Below are 10,887 nucleotides of genomic sequence, written 5' to 3'. Positions count from 1 at the left end.
TACAAAGAAAAACCATAACCTTGAGTGATTGCTGTATCGTACCAAAAAAAAAGAAGGTGATATCTGTAGCCGACGGTACCAGTCTTTCAGGAGTTCACGTCTGCTGCACCCACGCCTACCAGTGAAATGCGAACACGTCAGCGTTTGATCAAAATTTTAGTTGATGTGATATGCATATGCAACAGATGTATCAGATGTGAATTCATCGTCCAGATAAGAATGATCAAGCCACGTGGCAAATTGGTTTGGCCCTGAAAAACAGAATTCGCATGTACACCCCGTAGAGCAAGGGCTCCCCACGGCACATCCCCTATTCTGTATTGCGACTTGGAAGCATGGTTTTCAAAATCGGACCGGATGGTCAGCTGGAAAAATCGGGAACCGATCACCGTTTTCCCCAAAACTAGATTTTTTCCAAAAACGGTTGATTTTGGTCAGCAAACTGCTGACCCGGGTGGTTAACCGTTTGAACGGTTTTGACTTTTTTTTTGTCAAAACAGGCCGATCATTCAGTTCTAACGATCAGACCATTCAACCCAGGAACCGGACCCTGACCGATTCGTTCTCCGGGTCGATTTTAAAAACCTTGCTTGGGAGCATCTCCCATTGACAATTAAGGGAGGTGTTTCCGATGCATGTTGATATAAGAGATCAAATCTGCCATCACATCCCTCACATGCACATCTCAGTGAGCATTGGGAACATCTCCCAAAATTGCCAAAATTGCCAGTAGATATTCCCAATACATGGTTGGGATATGTTGTGGGGTGTTAGTGGGGTGCATATGTGGGGCGCCTATGGAACGTGCTCTTTGGGGAATGGGATATGCTCTTCACACATGAACGCCTCACAGGCACATCCACCATGTATTGGGAACATCTCCTGTGAATAATAACTTACAAATACAAAAAATGTTGATGTGCATGTGAGATCGATGTAAGGTGCCCTGTGTGAGGAATAGATCTGGTCTTGCTCTTTGGGGAGATAGGATCTACTTCCTCACAAATGGGTGCCTCAGTCACATCCACCATGCATTGAGAGCATCTCCCGTGAATAATAATTAATAAGTACATAAAATATTCCCAATATATGGTAGGATGTGCATGTGAGGCACCTGTGAGGCGCCAGGTGTGAGGAGCAGATCCGATCTCCTCTTTGGGGGAACAGATGCAAACTCTTAAAAGCATGCCTCACATATGTATAGTGTGTGGCGTCAGATCTGCTCACAACAAAAATCTGTTCCAACATAATATTATCCACACATTGCAGACGTGTGGGTCCCGATCTCAATGTGAGATGTGCGGACACAAATTATGTTGGAAGTGTATTGGGACGGTTCCTATTCTGAGCAGATTCCATCCCTATATCGTGATTCGTGAATATTTCCTTACCCTTTCCTTCAAAACAAACATAGCCTTATGAGTTCAACTTGGGTGGCCCAATGTTATCTTTGACTCACCCAGGTCACAATTTTACACAGTTTGAGCTTAGATTTTTTTTCCTCCAGCTAGGCCTAAACTCAAAAGTTCAAAACTTTTTATGTTATTTTTAGGATGGACCCAAGCCTAAAATCTTAGATAGTTTGAACTTGGCCTTGACCTAACCTTATCTCAACCCAAGCTTAGCTGACTATACACATACATGCATGCATATATAGATACATATTTGCATATATGTATCCGTAACGTTTATGTGAAATTTTAGTGTGGGTTGATTGACCAACCATGCTTAGTTGGGCTTAAGCCCAACGCAAGTGCATCAAATTTTAATGGGGTTGGGCCTGGGTTGGACAGATCAAGCTTGACTTCATCCTCAATTCAAGCTCAATTTTTAGGATTAGGCCTAGATTGAGCTGAAACTCAACCCAATCCACCCAACATATATAATTTATACCCATATTTTATCAGAGAGGGAAAAAATATTTAATAGAAAATCATGGATTTAATAGGAGGAAGGGAGATATTATGAACATCTATATATTAAAATTGGACGGTCCATATCAGTATGTCTTTCCTTTGAGAGAAGTCATTTATTTATTTTTTTCATTTTTTGTATTTTTTCATTTTTTTTTGTTTTAAAAATATAAAACAGTAATCATTGCTTATCTTGATTAGATTAATAAAGCTGCACACTATTAGGCTATGTTTGGCTTGAAGGAAAATGCAGGGAAATGAAGGGAAAGGTAGGGAAACCTTTACAAACCTTGTATAAGTTTCCTTGTCTTTCCCTTCCTTTCCAACCTTTTCCTTCAAACCAAACATAGCCTTAGAGAGAGACTTTTGGGTTTTCCAATGCCTCTTATTTAAATGCATGTTATTATTACATTTAAGAAAGAAATTTAAGAGAGAGAGACCTTTGGGTTTTCCAAGGCCTCTTATTTTAATGCATGTAATTATTACATTTAAGAGAGAGAGAGAAATAGTAGTAATAATATAAATAAAGGTTTTTAAAACCAAACTGGTCATAGGTTTGGTTCTTGGGTCAAACGATTTGACTGTTCAAACCGAACATACGACCCATTCTGACAAAAAATGGGCAAAACTATTGGACGGTTCAAACGGCTTGACCACCTGGGTCAGCGGTTTATTGACCAAATCAACGATTTTTTTTTTTTTTTTGCGAAATAACGGTTATGGGATGCAAAGTGAACCTGACTGGTTCTCGGTTTTTCTAGTTCGGTCAGATTTTGAAAACATGATATAAATCAAATAATATAAATAGGTTGAGGTTAACAAAACTTAGTAAATATTAAAAAATGTGTTCCAATTCCACTTAAAATTTCAACTTAATAAACACTAATACAAATAAGAAGTTTAAATATAAAAATATTAATTGATAGTTTTAATAATATTATTAGATAACTTATGAGTTGAGACTTTAATAAATGCTAATAAAAAATATTAACAAATAGTTTTAAAATACCAACAATTAATTAAAAATCCAAAAAATTCTGAGAAACCAAAAGATAATTAAAATACTAAAAATAATTAAAAAATATTGAAAATTAACAATATTTTATATTAATTAGGGTATTTACTAGAAATAATTAATAGTATTTTATTATTAAAAATAACAATAATTATTAAAAAAATACCCAAGCCAGAAATTATTGAAAAATATTGAAAATTAGTTATACTTCTCATTAACTATTGTATTAATTTTATAGTGACTAATATGAAAAAATAAATTAATGACAAAAATACTGAAAATTATTGAAAAATACTCATATGCAAAAATTATTGAATAATAATGAAAAAACACCAAAAGTTAATTAAAAATCCAAAAATTCTAAAAAACCTAAATCTTAATTAAAATACTTAAACATAATTAAAAAAATTAAATTAATTGTATCTTATTACAAAACTAAATAATAATGAAAAAATAATGTATTTTAATTATTAATAGTAATATAATTAACAATAATTATTTTTAAACTATAATTAATAGTAATTATAATTTAAGCTATAAATAGTAGAAAATTATATTTAATTACCAAAAAAATAAATTTAATTAGTTTTAGCCAAGAAATTAGCAATATTTCTGAAAATATTATAATTTCTAGAAACTTCTGTATGTTAAATAAATATAGTAATTTAATAATTACAATATTTTAATAATTAATAATAAAAAGTAACAAACCGTTTATAACTTAACCTAACCCGATTAGATCTATAAATTTGCAGGCTTAAGCAGCTATTTTCTTTTGAATTAGGTTTAGCTGAGATATGCACTATGGCCACACATTATCAGGGATAATTAGATCCGAAGTCTAATTGGGTATCAAACTTCTGGAGTCCAATGATGGCTTTAGCGAATAGGGCCTAAGCTAAACAACCCCTAATAAGCTCAACTTGGAAGTTATATGCATATATGGTAAATATTATTATATAGTATTTAAATAACAAATTTTATATTAATATATATAGAAATATTATATATTTTTTATACTAAACTAGAATTAAATAAAAAATTTAATTTGTAAAAAATCATAGTTTTATAATTAACACGAACCTCTTTATCAACAGAAAATGTGCTAGCCTAAGCCCGAGCTCGTTCTGACCATCGGGCCTAGATCTTGAGCCCAAGCCCAGTCCTTATATAAAGCTCAAAGCTTAAGCCCGAGCCCGAAGCCCGATCTGTACACAAAATGTCTTATTTTTAGTATACTTTTATAAACTAATATTATATTAATTTAGTAATAATTTAATAAACTAATTTATATTTCCTAATAGTAAATTGATATTTATTAATAATTTAAGAAGCATATTATATTTATTATATATAACATAAATAACTTTTTTATATATGTAATAGTATTGGGTCGGGCTTATTTGAGAAAGCTTGAGCTCAAGCCCACAAGCCTCAAATTTTGTCTAAGCCTGAAAATTAATGGGTTAGGTCGGGTCGAGCCGTCGAGCTACCTAGCCCATGAATACGTCTAATTGTATATATCAAAAATCATATGAAATAAAAATTTCAACATTTTTTCATTTTTTTAAAAAATGGACCTCTCATAGCTTGGCCCTGTTCGCGGCCTAGCTTGGCTCAGCACGACCTGATTTACACCTCTACATGAACCTGCCCAATATTGGAGATGGGGTAGGGAAATTCGAGGATTCCCCATCTTTGATGAGGAGTGGGGTGCCTTGGCACTGAACTCGCTTGACATTGAGGAGTGGTTGCCCCGCCTGACACTGAGGATGGGGGCGGGGATGGGGTAGTGTGTCTTAACTATGGGGCAGGGACAGAGATGGGGTGTCGTGCCCTGAATCCACCCTATTGTCATTCCTATATAATTGTTAATTATTAGTGAAATTAATAAAAATATTAACTTTTGTAATTATTTTTATTTATTTAAAGTTAATCAAAATTTCATTTAAAAAGTAATAAAAAATATTAATAAAAACTAAATTTATTAAAAAATATTTCTTCATATTAAATTAACAATAATTATTTTTTGACAATCAACATTAAATGAAAATACAATTATTCAAATTTTAGATATTAACAATAACTTTGAATACTTTTAATTGATTTCCTTTGTCATTCCCCAGTTAAAAAGCCATACTAACAGAAAAGCTGTCGGAGTTTTGCAAACTTCAAAGAGACAGTAATAGTGCTCTCCATTTCCCTAAAAGGGTTTTTGGTCCCTAATATCAATAAAAATAATTTTTTTTTGAAAAAAACATCAAAGGCAAAAATAATGTTCACCTCATTCCTCATTTGATCTGCGAACAACGGTGGCCGTCCCCATCTCCGATCTCCCCCACGTCTCTTCTTCTTCTTCTTCTCCTTCTTAGAGTAGAGCATAGTTTCCCTCTCCTCTCACTACAACCTATTCGTTCTATTTGACTCAGCTCGTCGTAGACGGTAAGCCATCAAACCCGACGCACTCAGGTGCGGTAAATGTATTGTAGAGTATAATGGAGAGGGAGAGAAATCTCACCGTTCATAATAGAGCAGAGTGGAGAGGGATCTCACTATTCTGCTCTGAGTTTGAAACAACTCAAATGTGAAGAAGAAGAAGAAGAGAGAGAGAGAGTATTAGCGGTTTCTACTTACCCTCTCGCTCAGCGTCTCTTTGAAAACCCAACCTTCGAATACTGAGCTGAAGCTATTCTGCGACTACTGAAAAGCTCACAGTCTGAACAGGGCTTAGTATCTAAATCACATTAGTTGCACTGTTTGCTCATAGCATGTTTGCATTCCCCAGCAAAATCTCGAACTCAGTTATCATGCTTTCAAGCACAGAATTGACATTCCCCTCCTCCCCATTCACCACGCTCCCTCCCCGCCTCAGAAGTTCAAACAGGGGTGGCGCCACCACGCTCTCCTGTAGCCTCGCCAGTTCCTTGCCGCTCCTCCGCACTTGTCTCAGCCCTCGGCGTTTCCATCCTCTGCACTTGGTCCTGCGAAGGTCCCCAACGGAACTGGCAACGAGCCGGAACACCAGTCCGAGTCTAAATCGCCAATCCAGAACAAGGCCCACTCTAAGGAGCTGAACCAGGGGGTGACAACACGAGGAACATGTCCCTGTGAGCCGCTTTGGATTTAGAGATTATATTGAAAAAATTATTTTTATTGATATTAGGGGCGACCGAAATCTTCATCACACTAACTGCCACTCCTAATTCTCGAATACTTACACCATATAGATCAAATTCCTCTAGACATGGCAGTTGGGGATGCCAATCCTACTACCAATGTTTGAAACCACCAGAACCATAAGATATTCCATGGGAAGCCCAAAATTTGACGAGATTGGATTGCTTGGCAAACATAAACAGCCAAATTATGTGAAATGTTCTCATTCAAATTGATAATGTAGCAGGAAAACACACAAGCAAGTGTACAGGCCAAAGTATACCTATTACCTATTAGTTGGCAAAAAAGGGAAAGAAAAATAGTTAGGGTAAATTGCATGTAGGTACCCTAATAAGGATTAGGGATTCAGGATTTGTTCCTTACTGAGTGCTTCTCACAAAGACCTCACAGTACATCTAACTATGCATTGGAAATATCTCCCCATGAATAATAACATTCAAGTATGGGAGATATTCCTAATGTGTGGTTGAGACATGCTGTGAGGTTTGTGTGAGAAGTGCTATGTGACGAGAAGACCGGATTTTCGAACAAAAGAAATCAAGTGTACTACTTCAGTACTCTAGAAATATACATTTAAGTCTAGCTACATTAAAGTTCTGAAAATGCATTTTCTGATTAAGTGTAGCTACATTTAAGTGTAGCTACATTAAAGTCTAGCTACATTAAGGGATAAAGTTCTGAAAATGCATTTTCTGATTTTTTTTTAATCACCATCATCTACCTTTGAACTTTACACGCAACCCAGCAGCAAAAAGTAAGTTAACCCTAGTTTGTTCATTGGCAGTACTCTCACTTTTGGATGCTTACTTTGTTGCCATTGGTTTGCATTTGAAGCCCAAAGGTAAAAGAAAGATTAATAGTGAAAAAAGGAGATTTAGAACATGGGCATCTTTATAATTTTATCCCTTATCATAATGTAATTTAATGTATATTTCTGAAAATTCAGATTTTAAGAGTCCAAGCCCTAAAGTGAGACTACCCCAAAACTATCTGCAATTTACTAAAATAATTAATTACCAACTGGGTGTTCTCCAATGTACATTTTTTTCTTGTTGCAAGTTCCAAAAACAAATCAAAATCATCTTATTTAAAAAATAAATTGGTTCTAAAAATAAAAATACAAAAACCATGTTATTGGTTATATATATATATATGTGTGTGAATTTTGTTTTGAAAACTGAAACGATAAGTCTTTCCATGTCCATGCGGACATTTTCCTTGGGTTTTAGACACCATTAATTAATTCTAATGAGAAGATGCCATCGTTGTTACTATGCAACGAGTTCTCTCATTGGAGATCATGTCTAGTCCCAAGCTTCATTTTTCTGCTTGTTTCCTCGCTTAAAATAACCAATTAATTTGCTTGAGCTAGAACAAGGTTTATACAACCTGTAGATGTGGAGACTAAACAACAACAGGCTTCTTATTGCTCCCTTCCAACGTGGTCATTTCGTCTCTATGCTTTCGATATAAAGAAGATTTTATCTATATTAGAAATAACAATGCCCCCTGGGCCCTGGTTGCTTGATGGTCAGTGGGCCGGTGATATAATCCTTAAACCTTGGGTTCCTAGATGGCCCCTGTATGAATGGTGTTTCCAGGAGTATAAATGTAAATATGTAGAGTACAAAACTTTATATTTTGTATGTATTTAGATAGTACATATTTGCATTTGTACTCTTTCCAAACTGAGCCAATTAATCCATTGAGGACATTTGTCAGTGGTCCAAAATTATGTCCAAGCAAAAGTGTTTATTTCTATGGAAAGGTTGTTTTTTCGGTGGTGCTCAAAATTGGGTCACCTTCTGTTATGAATATCTTCCCTAGGTTTGTTGTTATCTTTGCGATAAAGTGGGTCATCTTTTCCGACACTATATTCTCAGCCCTTACCTCATACTCATGGCCATTGGTTTAGCTTGATCTAATAAAAGGAAAGTAGCTAACCCCTCTGCTTAAACTGGACCCTAGATCGAGCCTTGGCCTCTCCTGATTGGTTCACTTACTATATATCTTCATGCTTGTCTTCACCTATTTGCTCCCCGGCATGGGGTTCAGACCATCATCCTATTGAGCTTGAACTAACCCCTAAAAAACATCAATATATCCCAAATAGTTTAGATTCTTTAAAATGTGGATGTAGCATCAGGAGTGAAAGGACATTATTTCTTATGAATGGCAATTATGAGTGGAAGGGTATGCTACTCACCTTGAAACTGGACATGATAAAAAATTAACCTTCAACAGTGGAATAAAAATGTGTTTGGGAACCCTCAAACCAAACTTTAATAATTAATCGAATAACAAACCTTACGAACTAAGCAACTAACCCCTTGGGACAGTTCTAAACTCTTTGATCTGCATAAACAATATGGGGACCTTTCTTTTTATGTTGAAAGTAAGAATACCCACAGGATTACTACCTTTTGTCAGAAAAGTAATTATATTGATGGAATTAAGAATGATCAAGGAGCTTGGGTGATTGACCATAAACATATAGGTCAAACTTTTATCTCCTATTTTTCAGAATTGTTTACTTCACAATTTGATGCTAATTTAACACAACTTAACTGATGAGGGGTAATTTGGTCATCTAGTGACATCATGACATGTGGCATCGCAGAATAGTTGGGTGACACCTCTGCACCATGTAACCAGATCACCTCAGACACTTTATAATTGCATTAGTGACCTCAGGGCCACCCTGGTAGACCAAATTGCGAACAGCTAGATGGGATCTCAGGTCGGCGTATGATGTGACCTACTTCCATCAGACTACCCTAGTCTTGTCAAGACATCAAGTCGGCATGAGAGGCAACCCGCTTTTTCCGACCCGACCTAAGTTCAGTTAGCGACCTGCTGGGTGGCCTCCTCCTTGAGTGAGTTATTGTCTCTGACTTCTCTTGGATCACGACGCTCAACCGTTAGACTTGTCTATCCGCATCTTTTGCATTGGAGTTGATCGGACAGACCTTATCCCTCTATGTGGATCATGACTAAGAGATCTCCTCTGAACACAGTAGACATGGTTTCCTAGGAATCTCGGATGTGCTACAGGAGGCTCCCGGATTCTTACACCTATATAAGGACATCCCCTCCCTCAGAGAAGGTATGCGTGATTTAGCTCTCACAATGCTCTAGCTCTCCAATATACTTTGCTAACTTAAGCATCAGAGTTTCCAACCCGGATACTCTGATACTATCTTTTTGTAGGTCGACCCAGCAAACACACCAGCTCGACATCTGAGCTGCCTTCCAACAGGGTGGTGGCCAGATAACACATCATCAATTGACGTCATCTATGGGAACCGCTACTTAAATGCCAGGTTCTCAACTCATTTTAATTTCGCACAGAACGGTAATCAGTCTAGACGAGCCTTGTTAGCTCTATTAGCGAGGTTGCCTCTACAGGTCGAGCCCTTGGTGGCTCTGCAGGAGTTTGCGGCCAATGGACTGTGTAGTCTCCCTCAGGTCGAGCCTTTCAAGGCTCCCATGCGAGTTGGCGACCTACAGATAGTAGAGCCACCCTCGCAGGTTGAGCTCCCTATGGCTTATCGTAGGAGTAGACAGTCAGCATCTCCGAGGGTAGATGCAGTGTAGCCATGGCACCAACCCGCCGTTCAAACACCAACAACAACACGCGTATCGACAATGCTATCACAAGTGGGGCAGAACCTAAATGACCAGCGCGGGCGAGCTTTAGCAATTTGGCCCAGATTGTCTCCTAGTCCAAACTACAAAGCCTCAATGCTGATCAAGCCCTCCATGGCTCCATTGAGAGTTGGTAGCTGGCTGACTGTGGAGCCAGCTTCACAACTTGAACCCTTCATGGTTCACGTGAGAGTAGGCAACCTGTAAACAATAGAACCACCCCTTCAAGGTGAGCCCCCCATGGTTCTAGTAGGAGTGGGTAGCTAGCAGTTTAGGAGCAGGTGTAGTACATGTGCAGCATTGACCCGCGAATGCAGACCCGGGAGAGTCAATCTCATGTGATGGCATTGATACAACCATGTTTAAATCTACTACAGAATGACCATCCACTTTGGCGACCTAGTCAAATCGAATTCTAAAAGGAAGCCAATATGCTTTTAGCTAAGGCCCCCTACGCCGACCTTGGGATACATTGGTAGTTCGACAACTCAATATTGCTTTGACTTTGCCAAAATTAAGAGCCTAACCGCTTTGGCACCTAGGCAACTCATGCACCTCGTCACCTCCGCAACATTGAATATTTTGATACTTAACCTATTTTCTAGTAACTAAAAATGCAAGGCAAGAAAGAGGGACATAATATATGCAAAAAGTTGATTCCATTAGATAGAAAAAGAAAGAGTACATCACTAAAAAAACATCCAGTCAAGCATCCCCTTCCCCGACATCGTCGTTCTTGCTGACCTCTTCACCAAGATCATCCTTGTTGATCATCTCGTCGGAGGTGTTTGGCTCAGTGTCCACAGCATCTGCCATGTTATTGGGGACCGACCTGATGGAGATGTAGCCAAAGTCAAAGCCAGGATGGCAGCCCTTTTTGAACCGGCAACAAAGTTTGAACCCCCTCTTCAAAGAAGGCAACGTGGTAGTAGCTTTCTCCATCTCGATCTCTGGCGAGGCACATTATGCCTCTATCGCGACCACCTCGACTTGATGGACCTCCACGGCATGCCTAGCCTGCCACTCTTCTAGCAAGTGATCTTGTGCCTCCACCTTGCTAGTCAGGCTAGCCACCCTCTCTTGGGTCTCTCCATGTTGGCGGTATTTGTCCTCAACAGTGAGTTGAACATCCTA

General features: G+C 37.9%; 1 pseudogene; it reads right to left on the bottom strand.

Moving 5' to 3' along the window:
- Nucleotides 1-43: 43 nt before the first annotated feature.
- Nucleotides 44-10,569, bottom strand: LOC148803338 (protein RESPONSE TO ABA AND SALT 1-like; annotated as a pseudogene).
- Nucleotides 10,570-10,887: the final 318 nt, after the last annotated feature.

The sequence above is a fragment of the Nelumbo nucifera genome, chromosome 1, assembly GCF_055504915.1.
Source record: "Nelumbo nucifera cultivar China Antique chromosome 1, China Antique-T2T, whole genome shotgun sequence".
Lineage (NCBI taxonomy): Eukaryota > Viridiplantae > Streptophyta > Magnoliopsida > Proteales > Nelumbonaceae > Nelumbo > Nelumbo nucifera.
The sequence above is the reverse complement of the archived record's forward strand: the minus strand, read 5'-3'. Positions and strand labels throughout refer to the sequence as shown.